This window comes from Leopardus geoffroyi, chromosome B3 (genome assembly GCF_018350155.1).
Source record: "Leopardus geoffroyi isolate Oge1 chromosome B3, O.geoffroyi_Oge1_pat1.0, whole genome shotgun sequence".
Classification (NCBI taxonomy): Eukaryota; Metazoa; Chordata; class Mammalia; order Carnivora; family Felidae; genus Leopardus; species Leopardus geoffroyi.
The window spans coordinates 143,589,138-143,607,197 of NC_059337.1; the positions used below are offsets into that span (position 1 = coordinate 143,589,138).

The following is an 18,060-nucleotide window of genomic DNA, read 5'->3' on the forward strand; positions in this document are numbered from 1 at the left end:
GGCCTAGAAGTCTCTGACAAACCCTGAGCGATCCAGACCTGAGTTCCCACATCGCTCTGGAAAGAGGACGTTCCTGGAAACCTTGCACGGCAGATGCCAGTTTGAGAAGAGCATGAAACGAAGCTGTGACTCTCGTCACGGTGGCTCATTCTCCTTGTCTATAAAATGGGGCGTCGGACCAGCCGTCGTCCGACTTTCCAGTCCTTTACACACACGGTGGGTGGTCTGTGGACACTTCTGCTGCCCTCCCGAGCCCCTGGGAGACACTGAGGAACTTGAGTCCCCACACTCTGCCAGCCCCGAGGCTGTCAACCACCGCAAATGACCAGACTTTGGCACGACGTGAGCTCATCTCCGACCAGGTCAATGCACCATTCTGTACTGTTCCTTCCCGCCCATCCTTCCCGCCCATCCAAGTGTTCCCATGGCACTGCAAAATTCCACCCTGGGGCCACGAACTTCTGTCACAGGGACACGGAGGTGACGCTCCCGGCTCCTGAGCTCCCCCGTGTATTTGAATCCACGTGCTGGTCCGATGGCGGGCCCGTGGCGCCCTCGCTCTCTGTGCCGGCTCCGCACTAAGCCTTCTTGGGTCTCCAAGTCTCTTTGGCCCTGTGCTCCCCAGGAAGTCCTCCCACATCAACCTCAGCTAGCCCTCCCATTGGTGAATCCCTCCCAAATCTCCTGAGCGTTCGAAACACATTTTTAAGCAGGGATCTGATCTTCGGGCTCACAAAGTCCATTCTCACCAGTAGGGCACCCCGCCCCCCCTCCCAGGGGCCCTGAGAGTCTCCTGTCCCTGCCCCAACAGCAGTGTGCTCACACGCGTGGAGAGGACTCACAAAAGCATAGAATTTGTTCTGCTTGCCTGTGTTTGTCGTACCCCTTCTGAGGCTAAAAGCACAGCGCGCCCGGGAGGAGCTGAAACCACCGAGGTCTCCAGAGCACCGTCCCTCCCACAGCCCACGAGCACCGCGGCCAGCTCGGTGATGACCACCTAAGCCCAAGGGTAGCAGCCTCTACGTCCGCCCTCCCTCCCCACCTCACCTCACCCATCACAGCCCCATCCGTGTGGCCGCCAGGCCAGCTCCCTCTGCTCCTATAATTCCCAGGCCACCTCGCCCTTTCCGCCACCCAGGGGGATCCTTCCTTCCACCCCCCACTCTCCCATCAGGAGGACCGCAAAGCCTCTGGTCTTCCAATCCCCCAAGAGACCCCGCACACCAGTGCCGAGCGGTCCTTCTCGAATGCTTTCTCGACATCCCCTAGCACGGTGCCCGAGCCGGGGTCAGAGCGCAGCGCGTGGTCAGTATGGACCACGTGGGCGCATCTGCTGAGTGGATCGTAGCCCTTCCTCTTCTTAGACGCCACGGCTCCTCCATTGCCCTGAGGATGTGGTCATCCGTGTGGCTTCAGAAGCTGTCGGTAACCTGGCAGCTGTCCCCCCCGACCAGTCCTCGACCCAGACCCTATATGTCTCAGCCACCCCGGACTCTTAACTTCGAGCACCACTCTCTGCTTCCAGGCTGTGTTCATACAGCTCCTTCTGCCCCTTACATCCGCCCTCGCCTCCCCTGTCACTGTCCTGTCATCCCTCACCCCCCAGGGGTCCCTTCTCTCTGGCAGCTTTGCCGACCTCCGTGGAAGGGCCCTCCCCCGCCCTTGCTCCCACAAGGGTCCCCGCCAGCCTTGGCCGAGCCAGGCCCACGGCCGCGGTGGTTAGGTCGAGGTCCACAGTCTGTATCTGCCGGCCTTTCTAGAACGTGCATGCGTCTCGATCCCCGGCGTGTCTTTCCCCCCCATGTCACACCAGGACACGACCACACCCGAGGGCCCCTCTTAGCTGAGGCTCAGCCTGGGTCTCCGTGTGCCAGCCGAGCGTGCTGCCGCGGCCGGCTCCAGGCCCAGGACAACCTCGCCTTCAAAAACTGCCTTGTTGGGGCGCCTGGGAGGCTCAGTCGGTTGAGAGTCCAACTCTTGATTTCAGCTCGGGTCATGATCCCTGGGTCGTGGGATCGAGCCCCGAGCCGGGTGCTGCGCTGAGATTGGAGCCTGTTTGGGATTATCTCTGTCCCCCTGTCTCTCTCTCTGCCCTACCCCTGCTCTCTCGCTCTCTCTCTCTCTAAAAATAAATAAATACTAAACTAATAAAAAAAATTTGAACTGCTTTGTTTGTGTGCGTGGAAAGCCAGTGTTCTCCGGTTATCTCAGAATCGTTTCCGTCTCACTGGAGAGTTACTGCTGTCACACGGAGAGGCCGGAGAGCGCTGGGGTGGCCCACGCGCCAGCCAAACGGCCCTGCCCTTTGAACCACTTCTGTTCCAGAGCAGCCTCGCACGCCGGGCCCAGGTGCGCCAAAGCTCTGCGCCAACAACACGATGCTTTTGTAAAGTCACAGAAAGCCAAGGAAGCCCGGCTCCCACCCGGGGCCCCCGCCGGGCGCGGCCGGACCCTCTGATTCAGGCGAGTGGGACGGGGCCGCCTCGTGGGAGACTCTTCTCGCCCATCTGTGTGTCCTCACGTCGGTCTCCGGATGCATCTGCCGTGGCACCAAGGGAGGAGGCGGCCGTAAATCATCTGCCCCCACGGTCCCTAGGAAAATATTAAAAGCGCTCAGCATAGGTGTGGTTTTGGCTCGAGGGCAGGAGGGCCAGCCCGAGGTCCCGCAGCCCTGGGAGCAGGAGTCTCACAGCGCTGTATCGGTGGCATCCCCGAAGGCTCCCCCCTCCATAAATCGCCCCGGGCCCTGGCGTCCTGACCGGGAGTTTCCCGCTCCTGCTCACCCCAGGGCGAGGGGGTGCTGGCGGCCGCTCCCATCCGACGCCACGGGCTCGGGCCTCGGCTTAACCTTGCCTGACCCCGCAGAGGCCCCCACGCTCAGCGTCCCACACACCACACGCAGCCACAGGATTACACAACACCATCCCGAAGCTGCAGGGAACACCCTGTACAGGCGAGGCCCAGCCCCTCGGCCTGCAGAAGACAAATAGGAAGGAGGAAGGGACCCTGGGCGCGGCAACGGGCGGATCCCATTGCAGCCCGACCTCCGTCACTCGTCACCCGTCACTCGAGGACCGGCCACCTCCCTCAGCCCCAGCGGCCGCCTCCGCAGAATGGGCACAAGCGGCCCACGGGGTGCGGCGCAGGCTCCGTGTACCCCGAGACCCCCGGGTCTCATCAGACCCCGTCGGGATGCGGCGGTTGGCGGGACGAGACGAGAAGGATGAGGGCTCGCGGCGTGGATGTCGCTGGGTTCCCGCTTGGGATAAGCAGCCGGCAGAGAACGGGCTGTTAGAATCTTTCCTTTCATGTCCGGCCAGGAGCAGAGGGCTGCGTCCAGGCTCCTCAGCAGGGCTCGGGGGCCAGCTGTCCCAGAATGACTCTGGCCTGGGCTGGCGAAAGTCTCTGCCAGGAGAAATGGTGAAAGTGGCATATAAACAAGGAGACTTCCCGCAAACACAGGCCTGAGCCACGAGATCCTCGAGTTGCTCTGCCTGTATCCCTGGCCTCTGAAGCCGCCGGGAGGGAAGGCCGGGACCTGGGGGCCTGTTCTGACAGCACCCTCCTCACGGAGGCCACAGGGGACAGGCGGGACGGAGCCGCCCCCTGTGACACGCCCGGCAAGCCACGTGTCTCTCTGTAAGACGGGGACTTCTCCAACGGCACCTATCTCTTAGGTCCCAGCCCTGTTCACGCCCAGACAGCCAAGGACAATGGAAGTGCAGAGGAATTCTGGAGCCAGAACGGCCGGCCTGTGACCCCCAGCGCTGGCCTGGTCGCTGGGTGACACGGGGCACACACAGTTGTCTCAGGTAGCAGGGAGCGCGGGGAGTGAATTAAAGAGCAGATCCCGGGGGCGCCTGGGTGGCTCAGTCGGTTGAGCCACCGACTTCGGCTCAGGTCATGATCTCACACTCCATGAGTTCGAGCCCCGCGTCGGGCTCTGTGCTGACAGCTCGGAGCCTGGAGCCTGCTTCAGATTCTGCATCTCCCTCTCTCTCTGCCCCTCCCCTGCTCATGCCCTGTCTCTCTCTGTCTCAAAAATAAATAAAAACATTAAAAAAAGAAAAAAGAGCAGATCCCGTATGATCCCCTATGTGAGAGTTTCCTGGAGGAGTCAGACTCGGAGAGACAGGGACAGAGGCCTCCAGGGGCTGGGGCAGGGGGAGGGGGGGGGGGTGGACAGGGTGGATGGGGACAGTTTCAGTGTGGGGAGATGGAAAGTTCTGGAGATGGGTGGTGCTGACGGCCGCACAAAAGCGGGAACGTGCTTTGAGCCCCTGAACCGTGCACTGAAAAACGGTTAGGATGGCGAATTTTATGTCACGGGTATTTTACCACAACGAAACGATTTTCTGAAAACACATTCAGGGGCAGTGCCACCCCGGGGGCCCAGCGGTGCGGGCGTGCTGAGACGCCCTTCCAAGGGGGAGGGGCAGCTGGCACACCTGACCTCCTACAACACCGTGTGCACTTCCTCGGAGTTTGGAGAAAACAGTCCCCACGTGGGTCACTCCAACCCGTTCACCAGGTCACCCAAAAAGCGGGTCACCCAAAAACGAGAGGGGGATGGGCAGTTAGTGTCCCACGTGGACGCAAGGTCTCAGTTTGGGAAGGTAGACACGTCCTGGGGACGGACGGCAGTGCTGTTACTCACGACCACTAAACCGGGCACTTGGAAATAGTTACAACGGGGCTCCTGGGGGGGCTCGGTCGGTTGGGCGTCCGACTCTTGGTTTTGGCTCGGGTCGTGATCTCCCGGTGAGTGGATTCGAGGCCCACGTCGGGCTCTGTGTTGACAGTGTGGAGCCTGCTTGGGATTCTCTCTCTCTGTGCCCCCCCCACCCGCCGCCCCATCTCAAAATAAATACATAAACTTAAAAAGGAGAAATGGTTAAGAAAGGATGGAATGTATAATTTTCAGCATACACACAAATACGACAGTGCCCACATAATCCAGTTTATGATGTATTATAAACTGGGTAGAAGTTGCATAAACCTGCCTAAAGTTTTAAAAGCAACAAAAACAATAATGAGCAAAGATGGGAGTGGGCGGGCGTCAGCAGACGAGTCAGCAGAGCAGAGCAACCCCTGAAATCGGTGTGCTGCCTCTGGAGCTCAAGGGCAACTCAGGCGAAGACCCAGAAACAGGAGGCAACTGAGCTGAGCTGAGCCGGCGGGTGCTGGGGGCGCTGGCTTTTCCTCCTTGTTCCTTCCTCAACTGTTTGGTCATCACCGGCTCACGTATGGACGTTACCGTGTCGATAACTGGAAACAGCTGGGAGGGACCTGACCCTCCGTGAATCCGGCTAAAACTCTCTCAAATGTAGATTTAAAATCTTGGTGGCGTTGAAGACCCTCCCGGGCGCTCCCATCCTGGGCTTTTCCTGCGTCTGAGTGTTCGTACGATCCCGACCTGCGCGGCACGTGGGCAGCACAAGTGGTTCCTTATCCACCCGGCGCCTCGTGTGGCCACGATGCGTGCCCTCCCTGCCGACATCCGCACCATCCCCTCCGCGGGGCCAGCTGACGGCAGAGGGACGGACGCAGGAGGACGCTCCCGCACCTGCAGGGAAGAGGCAGAGTGGAAGTGATGGCCAGAGGCAGGCGTGGAGGGGCGAGGGGAGAGAGGAGGGTCCCGGGAGCTGGCCGAAAGAGAGGCCGGCCGCTTGAATGCTCCGAGGACGCCCCCTGTCCGGCCCCTCCTCCCTCCTCCACCCCCTCCCCACCCCCCACCATCTCTTGCTCCCCCAACACACTCCTGGACCACGGGCAACGAATACCGACGGGCCACCGAGGGCGGTGGCTGCCACGGTGCTTCGGAAACTGAACGCTGAACATCATCACCATTAGAAGGAAGGGGCTGTTCTGCTCCTGTGGGGCATGGGGGCGCGTGTTCACCTAGGGTCAGTGCCATGCTCTGCCCCGGGCACCGTGTATACCCGGGCGGCTTTTCAGACATTGCTCACGAGCATCAGTTTCTGTGCCGGTCTCCGTGGGGCAGTTTACTTTCCGCTTGTGGCTGGATGCTTCCAGCAGCGGCTCTGAACTCTTGGGTTCCAGGGCAGACGCCCAGGCACAGTACTGGGCACCGAGAGGCACAGACTCCCTGGGAACCCTGGACGTGAGGAGCAGACACAGGGGCCCACGGGCTCGACCGGGCACAGAGAGGCAAGTGCCGACAGCCCCCACGCGGCAATACGCACAGGAACGAGGACCGAGGACCAGGCGGGCAGGACTCCAGAGTCCACTGTGGCCGCCTCTTTAAGAACACACTGTTGGTGTTAAATTTCCCTTTCCTGTCTCCCTGAGCCAAATGACTTGCGCTGCGGGAATGAATGGGACGCGGACACGGGTGGCCCTTCAGAAGACACGTTCGTCAGTGAAGAGTCCATCCCAAGTTGGCAAATTACGTCTTCCTGGTGACTTAACCTAATGACCAAAACCTCACAAATCAAACTTCTCCAAAAAATACAACTTAACAAGCTACAACCCAAGGACCGTATCCAACCAGATGCCTGGTCTTGTAAATAAAGTTTTATTGACACGCGGCCACATCCATTTCTTGGCATATTGTCTCTGGCGGCTTTCACACTGCGTTGGTACAGTTGGCATGTTGACTGTGACAGTGCCTTGGTCTGAAGGGTTGTGTCCCCCGACCACTCGTGTGCTGAAATCCTACCCACCCCCCAGAGTGATGGTATTTGGATGTGGGCCCTTGGGAAGCGATTAGGACATGAGGCCAGAGCCCTCATGATTGGGATTACTGCCCTTATAAAAAGAAAGCCCAGAAGGTTCCTTTACCCCTGCTGCCAGGGGAGGCCACAGCGAAAAGATGGCCATCGATGAACCAGAAAGTGGGCTCTCATCAGACATCAAATCTGCCAGGATCCGGACCTCAGATTTCCAGCCTCCGCAACTGGGAGCAAACTCTCCTGTTCATAAGTCTGGCTAAGACAGACCCCCAGAGCCAAAGATACTTACCGACCATCTGGGCCTTACAGAGAAAGTGTGCTGGCCCTGTTCCACGGGCTCTGCCCCCCAACACCGCGTGATCCCTCTGTGTCCTGACTCAGCACAGCACCCAGAGCGGGAGGTCCTCACCGGACGCTTGTCCACCTGGTGTAGACGCCTGCCGCAAACGTGCACCAAACCCTTCGACACCACTCACTTAGACCCGCGTGTGACCCTGGCATATCCCCACGTGACTCCTCAGGGTGGAGCTCGCCCAGAGGAGGGGGTAAGGCCCACAGGCTTTCCTCCCGGAGCACCCCTTTGGAGAAAATCATGCCGTCTTATGTGTATGCAAAAAAGAGGATTCTGAAAACGTATTTCCAGTTTGCTACAAGTAGAGGGGAAAGCTATGATTCAGGAATGATTCTGGGATTACCCAGAACCGAAAGGGTAAAGCGGACGCCTGAAAACGGACTAGCCACTTCTACCCACTGAGTCACGGCAGCAGCAAGGTCACAGACGGCGTGGCCAAGATAAGTGGGTAAGGTGTTCCAGAGATGGCCGACCTCCCTTCTCCTCCCTGTTCAACCTCAGAAGCACAGGGGGAACAGTCCCCGCTGCTCAGGAGCTCAGCCACACTGCCCTGGATTGGGGGTCTCACTGATCCCTGAGCCCCCGCTGCCTGGTTAATTTTTCTTGCCTTTAAATCTTTGCATTGATGGTTGGTTTCTGGGTTCCTTCCACCTACCTACCATTGGTCTAAGGTAACAGAGGCTAAGCCAGATCTGGAGTTCAGTTAGTGGTTCGTGCCGCCCTGTTCCATCAGTGAGTGGCTCTGTCTTTGTGTGCCCAGCCTGCGTGGGCGGTGGGAGGGACCAGGGCTCTAATGTCCGTGTACCCCCGGCCCTACTATACTCGGAGACCCCTCCTTCTCCTCAGCCCCTGCAGCTCCGTATCTCATTCTTCAATCACCCGTGCAGCAAACATCTGTGAGCCCTTCGCATGGGGGTGGAAAAGCCCAGCCCCCCCCCCATTCCTGCCTCGAAGGAACCGTCAGCCTAACGGGGAGATAAGAACCCGGGGGGAGAAACCAAAATGACCTTAGCGGCCAAGACCGCCCGGCTGGTGCTAAGTAGTCGGTCAATACATAAGCAAGTAAAAGGTGCACTTCCACTGTCGGTGGGAAGGTAAACGGTGCAGCCGCTGTGGAAAATACTACGGAGGCTCCTTAAAAAATTAAAAATCGAAAAAACCGTAGGATCCGGGGGTTGCACAACTGGGTATTTACCCAAAGAAAACAAAAACAGTAATATGAAAAGTCATAAGCCCCCCTGTGCTTACCGCGGCATTATTTACGACAGCCAGGATACGGAAGCAGCCCCGGTGTCCCCTGATGGATGAAGGGACAAAAATGCTGCGGCATATCCCTAAAATGGGGTATCACTCAGCCATAAAAAAAGATGAGATCTTGCCATTTGTGACAATATGGACGGACCTAGAGGGTACTGTGCTGAGGGAAAGAAGTCAGACAAATATTGCATGATTTCACTCACGTGTGGAGTCTACAAAACAAGACAAATGAATAAGCAAAGCGGAAACAGAGGACAAACCGATGGTTGCCGGGGAGAGGACGGGGGGGATGGGCAAAACGGGTGAAGGGGGACAGGAAGGTACAGGCCCCCAGGTGCGGAATGACTAAGTCGCAGGAATAATCCTGGGGGATTTTCTGAGGAAAGAAATTAATACTGAGAATTGCCACAAAGCTCCCGCGATGGCTGGTGCGCATGGGCAGCCTGGCGAAAGTGAAGTGAAAACCTCTAGAGGCCTCTGCGTGTTACAGAGGCAGCTCGGCAGAGGGAAAAAGCACTTGCCATTTTCCAGGGCATGAGGGTACCAGATTTAGCACGTAAATATGGGTGCCACAGTCGGCCAAGTGTCCCACTCTTGATTTTGGCTCAGGTCACAATCTTGCAGCTGTGGGATCCAGCCCCACATCAGACTCTGCACTAGAGCCTGCTTAGGACTCTCTCTGCCTCTCCCTCTGCCCCCTCCGCCGCTCACATTCACTCTCTTTCTCTTAAAAAAAAAAAAAAAAAGTTGGGGCGCCTGGGTGGCGCAGTCGGTTAGGCGTCCGACTTCAGCCAGGTCACGATCTCGCGGTCCGTGAGTTCGAGCCCCGTGTCAGGCTCTGGGCTGATGGCTCAGAGCCTGGAGCCTGTTTCCGATTCTGTGTCTCCCTCTCTCTCTGCCCCTCCCCCGTTCATGCTCTGTCTCTCTCTGTCCCAAAAATAAATCAACGTTGAAAAAAAAAAAAAGTGCCAAAAATGTCCTGTTTGGGATATACTTATCCTAAACAATGATTGGTTGTTTATCTGAAATTCAAATGTAACCGGGCATCTTGTATTTTTCCTGGCACCCCTTCCTGGGCCCCATGCTGAGTGGGAACAGCAATCTGATGCCCATGGGAGGGAGAACGCACCCTCAGCTGGGCTGGCGGGGCTCTGGGACAGAACACTCAGCTGTCACAGCTGTGGCCCCCAGGGCCAGCGGTCCTCAGCTTAGTGAGGCTACCTGCTTCCTCCCACAGAGCACAGGCAGCCTGACTGCCCGCAACATGCAGCCTCCAAAGTACGGCTCAGAAAAGAGAAAGACAAGGTTGCCCCAGGTAAGATGGGGAAAACGATGTCTTCGCATAGAACACGTCACACAAATAGAGAGACTGGACTGGGCTGCCCCATCACACATGGTAAAAAGAATGAAAGAATGGGGGCGCCTGGGAGGCTCAGTAGGTTGAGCGTCCGACTTCAAGTCAGGTCATGATCTCACGGTTCGTGGGTTCGAGCCCCGCGCCGGGCTCTGTGCTGACAGCTCGGAGCCTGAGGCCTGCTTCGGATTCTGTGTCCCCCTCTCTCTCTGCCCCTCCCCTGATTTGCTCTCTGTCTGTCTCTCTTTCTCAAAAATAAATAAACATTAAAAAAAAAACTTTTTAAAAGAAGGAAAGAATGGCCTGGAAGGGAAGCCCATGCTCCGGGGCTCCTCAAGACTGGGAGAGGGTTTGCTAGGTCAGCACCAGAGACTGACGCCTCCCTCTGCCCTTCTCCTCGTCAGGTGTCAGTCCCGTTGCTGGCATTGCTGTCTGGTCGAGAAGAGCCCAAGCCGACAGCAAAAGCAGGTGGACAAAGGAGGAATCACAGAGCAGGGTGCCGACCACTCGCCCGTCTCGCGTGGCGGGGAGCCGAGAGCGGCTACAAAACCTTAAAACCTAACGACTCGTCTGCGTACTGGTTTGTAAGGTCGTTTTCCTTGGCCTCTGTCGGGTCTTTAAAGATGTCTCTTGTGGTGAGGGGATTAGTCCCAAGTTCAGCATTTACTCCTCTTCTGTTTTTAAACTCAAATAAAACTTCAATTTCGTATTTTTAATCCCGTAAAATATGACGCTACTTTTGTAGAAATAATTTCGTCTTGTCTATCTCTCTATTCTTCTTCGTTTTTATTTATCACTAGAGAGGAGTCTGGCAGAACGTTCACCAAATGTTAACCCTATTTGTTTCTGGGCAGTGGGCAGTTTGTTGGCTTTGTTTGCACATCTCTGTATTGCTTCAGTTTTTATAATGGCATGTAAAACGTTTATAAAAGCGATAAAGCCATTCCTTTAAAATGATAATAATTATAATGACACTTAGCGTAGCTCAGATTTCTAAGTGCTTTATATGTATAAGTCCTTTATAAGTCATAAGAAGGTGAATTATTTTTATTGTTATTCCTATTATATCTATTTTATTTTTTTAATGTTTATTTTTGACAGAGAGAGAGACAAAGCATGAGTGGGGAAGGGGCAGAGAGAGCGAGAGGGAGACACAGAATCGGAAACAGGCTCCAGGCTCTGAGCTGTCAGCACAGAGCCCGACGCGGGGCTCGAACTCACAGACCACGAGATCATGACCTGAGCCGAAGTTGGATGCTCAACCGACTGAGCCACCCAGGCACCCCTGTATCTCTTTTACAGTAAAGAAAATGAGACGAGGGGGCGCCTGAGTGGCTCAGTCGGTTGAGCGTCCGACTTCGGCTCAGGTCATGATCTCGTGGTCCCGTCCGTGAGTTCAAGCCCCGCATCAGGCTCTGTGCTGACTGCTCAGAGCCTGGAGCCTGTTTCCGATTCTGTGTCTCCCTCTCTCTCTGCCCCTCCCCCGTTCATGCTCTGTCTCTCTCTGTCTCAAAAATAAATAAATGTTAAAAAAAAATTAAAAAAAAAAAAGAAAATGAGATGATTATTTACATGGAGTCTCAAAAGAATCTACATATATATCACTAGGCTAATAACTTTAGCAAGGGGCTGGCTGTACGCTTTTTTACACTATCAGCAAATACTTGGGAGTCCATTCGTAAAAAGCCAGATGCCCTTCATAATGGCAACCAAAATCAAAGGTATCCTGAAATGAATTTAATCGGAAATGGGTATAGTCTGTATGCTTTAAGCTCCATTGAACTCTAGAGGTATTGAACTCTATTAAAAATGTATCAAAGACTGCCTAAGTAAATGGAGAGATAGCACATGTTCATGGATAGGAACAATCAATATCACAGAGATGTCCGTCTCTCCTGAAAGGAGGGCTCCAGTTCAAATGCCCAAATTAAAAAAAAAAAAAATTCTTTTAATTATAACTGGGTTTTTCATGGAATTGAAAACGGATTATAAAATATTTATATTTATATTATATATAGAGAATATTTCAGGCACTTTTAGAGAAGAGGTAAGTTAGAAACTTGTCCTCATATGAAGGCTTCTTCGTAAAGTTAGGGCAGATAAGATAGTGTGATACTGCTCTGGAGATGGGCAAGACGGCCACCAAAACAGAACAGAGGGCCTCAAAATAAATCCACCCGTATGTGACACTTTAACGTATGGCAGAGGTTGCACAGAAGGTCAGTGAAGACAGAAGGGACCATTTAGCAAATGGTTCCGGTATTAACAGCTACTCATATGGGGGAAAACAAGAATTAGATCTCTGTCTCAAACCATTAACGAAATCACTTCTAAATGCATTAAAGTCTTAAATGTGGAAAACAAAGCAAGAACTGTTAGAAGAAAATATAAGACAATACATTTTTATCGTGGTATACGACACACAAAAAAAGTGTTAAACATAACATAAAAGATTAATCCATTTTATATGTAAAAAATAAATGATTAGCACCCAAAATATATAAGGAACTCCAAATCAAAAGGGAAGAAATCAAATTTTAAAAATGAATAAAGTACATAAATAGGCGTTCTACGGAATACATGCGTATTGGGATGAATGTGTATACATAGGTATGTGGACTCGTTTCCTCAGTAACCAGAAAAATATAAATTAAGGTCATCAATAAGCTATTACTTTATACTTTATTGGCAAACATTAAGTCTGGCTACACCAAGTGTTGGGGAGTATACAGATAAACAGAGTGTGAATAGACACAAACACTTTGGAAAACAATGCGGCATTCTTTGTGAAGTTGAACGTTCACGCATTTAATGGCCCAACAATCCCCACCCCTCGGTATATCCATGAGAGAACCTGACCCAAACATCCCATACAATGGAACAGTATGTAGCCACGGAGACAAATAAACTATAGCCACATGTAGCAATATAACATTTTTATTGAGTCCAAAAGCAAATAAAATTAAACAGTATATGGTTAGGCAGAAATACATGAGTGAGGGTTTTTTTTTTAAGTGTATTTCTTTATTTTGAGAGAGAGAGGGAGAGGCAGGGAGGGGCAGGGAGAGAGAGAATCCCAACCCGGGGAGAATCACCGACCCAGGGCTCGAACTCACAAACCGTGAGATCGTGACCTGAGCCGAAACCAAGAGTCCGACACTCAATTGACAGAGCCACCCAGGCGCCCCTGAGTGAGATTTTCTTTCTTTCTTTTCTTTTTTTAAAGTAAGAGTATAAGGAACTGATTTAGGGTGGTGGTTATCTCTGAGGGAGGCAGGGAGGAAAACAGGTGGATGCAAATTACGGGGTCATGGGCGGCTGGTCACTACACTTTAGACCTAAATATATGTCTATATAGTCTTTCGTAGGATTTCTGTGTTTTAAGGGATGATAAAGAAAAAAGTAATGAGCAACGTGGATGGAACTGGAGGGTATTATGCTGAGTGAAATAAGTCAGGCAGAGAAAGACAGATACCGTATGTTTTCACTCATAGGTGGATCCTGAGAAACTTAACAGAAGACCATGGGGTGGGGGGGGGAGTTACAGAGAGCGAGGGAGGCAAACCATAAGAGACTCTTAAAATACAAACTGAGGGTTGATGGGGGCGGGGGAGAGGGGAAAGTGGGGGATGGGCATGGAGGAGGGCACCTGTTGGGACGAGCACTGGGTGTTGCAATTTGACAATAAATTATATTTAATATTTAAAAAAACGAAAAGAAAAAAGTGATGAAAAAGAAACCAAGGCACAGAGAGTTTACATAATGGTTCAAGGTCACGGACAGAAGAGGGGGCAGAGCAGGGATTCAAAGGTTTCCGGCTGCCGCACCCCCTTCCACACCATTCCATACACTTAGCGAGCTTCTCAAAGGAGAAAGGGCCGTTTGGTGGAAAGAAAGGGGAAATTATATGGCTGACAAGCATCTTCTCATTTAATAACAACAGGCCAAGCTAGCAGAACTGAAGAGGAAAGTGGACAGAGAAAATAAAAGCGCGAGGTACCCTAAGACGTCCCAGGGCCCATGATGCCTAGAAAGTGCAATACACGAGTCACTAGCCCGTTAGCTTTGTAGGGAGAGTCGCGATTTCTCTAAATATTTAGTCACCAACTCCTGAAGAGTCCCTTCAGAAGAACACCGAGCCCTGGCAGCAGGAAACAAAATGACACGCCCGGACCCCCAGGATCCCCGGCGGGGTCCAACAGGGATTTTGGAAAGCCTGGGTCAGACACTGTGCAGGTCTACACGCCCAGATAGCCTTCGTTCCATGTAAGCCCCGTATCTAGGACTGGAATTCTGTATCCACAGCGCTCGGTTCCTTCATTTGAAAAGCACTTTTCTTTTCCTTGCAAAATCTGATTATCCCAGTAACATATGTTTCCACAGAAAATATGAAAAACACAGATAAGTACAAAGAAGAAGGAAGTAGAGAGCACGCACCGTTCCCACTCATAAAAATCACAGCTGTATCAATTGGTGCCTTTCTCTCTGATCCTTTTTTCTACGAACATGTAAGCCTGCATTGATGTGTGTGTTTGTACTTAAGATTTTTCTACTTAACTGAGATTTTATTGTATATACAGTCCCTAAGTACTTTTGACTGACTAAAGAAACCACTGATCCTCCCTCTCATTTCAAAGAGAATGCTTTTTGCTTTTCTCTTCTGAGCCTCTGACCACAACAGCTATCCCCTGGCTTGCACTTGAGTGGTATTGGCTCTGTGAAGGCCTTTGTGACGGTCCCGTTTCTTTAATTTATCCCAGTGCTTCAGATGAGAGACCATCCTCAGTCAAGTACAAACCAGATGAGCTCCCCCAGGACATTGTCACTGGCACCGACAGGGGAGAATTACAATGACAACATCGGCAATTTGCATGTGTATAGTCGGTTGAGCTCCGTGACCCTCTTTCCTGTAGAAACGTAAGCATGATGTGGAAAGGGGGAAGGCAAGGAGGTACAGATATTAATCGACTGTCCTCTTGAGTTGGGCTGCCAGAAATTAAATCCCAGGCTTGAAATTCTGTACACCCACGTCTCCTCGCCAATAAATAGACGATAGTAAAAGCGCCTGACTCATGTGGTTTTGCGATGTCAATGGAAAGGACCTGACACACACAAATCACTTAACACCGCTCCTGGCCTGTAATGAGTACTGAATAAATGTTACCATGATTAGTGCCATGGTCGTGATGGTGGCAATGGTGATGATGATGATGGCGACAATGATGACACAAGAATTTTCTGTGACACACTGGGGATTAAAGGGATCGATCATGTACAATACAATGGACTCCTTCCAAGTCTCCCAATGAGTCTGGACAAAGGCATACACTCAAGTAACTGGGTGCAGAATATTTCTATCACCCTGATAAGTTTCCTGAGACCCGCTTTCAGCCAACTGGTCTTCTCTCCTGGCAATGACAGCCCCAGGCAGCAAGTGTATTTACATTTATCGTTCTACATTAGATGTTTTACAGAGATTCACGCAAGGAATTCCATGTTCTCCTCACTGCTGGCTTATTAGCTACATGTCTTTGCTCTTTTATTTTAATGGTTGTTTTAGGGTCTGTGGTATACACCTTTCTCATATCGTATTATCGCCTTCAAGAGGTAGCTACTTCACACAGAAGAACATCACTTCCGTTTCTCCCAACGGAATCTTTACCGCTTCCTACATTTAACTTACACACACGTCACAATCCCCCAAAAGCACTGGGACAATTTTGGTTCAAACGGCCAGCTCTCTTCCAAAGCGGTGGAAATAATGAGAAGATACCCTCTGTGTTTACCCACGTAGTGTGCATTTCTGACGCTCTTCGTCCCCTTGTACGGACCCCTATTTCATCTGGTGTCATTTTCCAATTGCTGAAAGGACTTTCTGGCACATTTCCTGCTGACGATACATTCTTTTGGATTTTGTGTGTCTGGAATCTCCTTCACGTTTGAAAAATATTTTCTCTAGGTAGAGAACACTGGGTTGAGACCATCGTCTTTCTGTGTATAATGTGTCTTTCTTCTCCAGTTCCATGTAACACTTTACCGGTTTGACTAACTTGATGATGACGTACTCTGATACGGTTCTCATCATATTTTCTTGTCTTTAAGGCTCATTTAGCTTCCTAGATCTATACATTAGTAGTGTCACAGAATTCGGAAATTTGGGGGCCACTATGTCTGGGTATGGCCTTCCTGTCCCCTCCCCCACCTTCATTTTCAGGGTTTTCCGTTGCACTTCTATTAGGCCATGTGAAGTTTTCCCACAGATTACTGAGAGGCTCTGTTCTTCTTCTTTTTTTTTTTTTTTTTTTTAATTCTTTTGTCTCTGTGTACTTCTTTTGGGATAGTGTCTATTGTTATGACTTCGTGTCTTCAAGTTCCCTAATCTTTTCTTCTGCAATGTCTAGTCTCCTGTCCATCGAACCCAGCATATTTTTCATCTCACATAGTGCAATATCCATCTCTAAACATTTAATTTGGGTCATTTTTATATCTTCCATGTCTCTACTTGACTTTTTAACATACAGAATAGTTATATTAACCACGTCAGTGTCTTTGCTAAATATGGCCTCTGTGCTAGTTCTAGGTCAACTGTCATTGATTGATTATTCTCCTCATTTGGGGTCATATATCCCCCCTTCTTTACATGCGTGGTAATTCGTGGTTATATACCAAACATTGTGACTTTTACTTTGTGGGGTGCTGGATTTCTGGTAATTCTATAAATAGTTGGGGGGGGGGCTTTCTTGGCATAACTGAAGGACAACAGTAAGTTACTTGGAAAAAGTTGATTTTTCAGGCATGGTTTTCTACGAGTTATTAGGTGGGTCTAGAACACCGCTCAGTCTAATTACTCCCCACTAGTGTGGCAAGACCCTCCTGAGAATTCCACCAATGTCTGTGAGTTATGAGTTTGGCCAGGCTCTCAGGAGTGAACAGGCACCATTTCTGATCCTGTGCCTGTTGCATGGATCGTCCCCCGACTTCAGGCAATTCCTCATATGTGTTGACTGTGCTGTACAGAATAGCCCAGAAGGTACTTCTGCGGTTCTCTGGACTCATCTCCGTATAGCTCTCTTCTCCCCACTCTTCCACACTTCTAACCTCAGCCATGTTGGTCTCCCTGGACTCTCAGCTCCGTGGCCTCAACGTGGCAAGCCAGCCAGGCTCCATCAGGGTTCCCCTTCCTTGTGCAGCCCAGAGATTTGTCAAAGCATAAGTAAGCCGGAGCAAGCCTAGGGTTCACTCCATCATTTCCCATTTTCAGGGAACCAAGCCCTCTGTTGCTTAGTACCCAGTGTCTTGAAGACTGTTATTACACGTCTCCTGTCTCAGAGATGGTTTTTATTTGGCAGTGTTATGGCTGCTTCAGGCTTGTGGGTAAATCCAGCCCCCAGGACCCCGTCTTAGATGGAAGCAGAACTGTCAAGAAAAAAAAAATATGTGCGTCCCCTCTGGGGGTTAAAAGTATAACTTACATACAATAAAATAAGCCCATTCTAATTTTCCAAATAAGCTTCCCCAATATTAGTGGGATTTGCCTCCATATTATCTCGTTTTTAATAAAGTACTTCATATATTCTAGGTACAGAGTTTTATAAGATGTGTATGATAAACATTCTCTAAAGAGCAAGTTTACACTTTTGGTAAAGTTGACACACCAGGTTACTGGTTTGGGCACATGCGTCCTAAGAAAACTTTGCCTACTCCAAGGCAAAAAGATCTTTCCAACGTTTTCTTCTAGAGGTTTTATTCCTTCAGGTTTTAGGGGTAGGTCTATGCCCCACTCGGAGTTAACCTTTTTTCACAAGGTAGGAGACAAGAGTCAAGTTTCCCATTTTCCCACGTGGATACCAGTTGCTTGAGCACCATTTGTTGAAAAGTTGTTCCTTTCCCCGTTGAACGGCGGCACTTTTATAAAAACTCAACTGACTGCATATGCCAGGTCCAATTCTCCATTCTGGTCTATTGACCTGGGTGTCTCTCCTCCCACTCAAGCTACACTCGCTCGATTCCTATTGTTTACCTTAACATCTTAAAACCCGGCAGCTCAAGTCCTCCAATATAGTTATCCTTCTTCAAAACTTAACAAAACTTTAACATAAATGAAGCAAACCCTGAAAGGATTGGGAAGATAAACACATTCACAACTTGTTGAAGAGTTCCACAGTCTTCTGTCAGTATTGATGGCGTATACAGAAAATTAATAGGGATAGAGAAGACTTGAAGAACACTATCAACCGGAGCGCTGGGGTGGCTCCGTCGGTTGAGCGTCTGACTTCGGCTCGGGTCATGATCTCACGGTTTGTGGGTTCGAGCCCCGTGTCGGGCCCTGTGCTGACAGAGCAGAGCCTGGAGCCTGCTTCGGATTCTGTGTCTCCCCCTCTCTCTGCCTCTCCCCTGCTCAT

The 18,060-nt window shown here is 51.2% G+C and overlaps 1 long non-coding RNA gene across 1 annotated transcript in view; it reads right to left on the reverse strand.

Moving 5' to 3' along the window:
• Positions 1–2,153: 2,153 nt before the first annotated feature.
• The window catches only part of LOC123584330, a 72,732-nt gene continuing 56,825 nt past the window's right edge, over positions 2,154–18,060 (reverse strand). Inside the window, exons 2-3 of the long non-coding RNA XR_006705350.1 lie at positions 2,784–3,405; positions 2,154–2,592 (exon numbers count right to left, since the gene is read on the reverse strand). This is a non-coding gene — a long non-coding RNA (uncharacterized LOC123584330). The remainder of the gene's footprint in view (positions 2,593–2,783; positions 3,406–18,060) is intronic.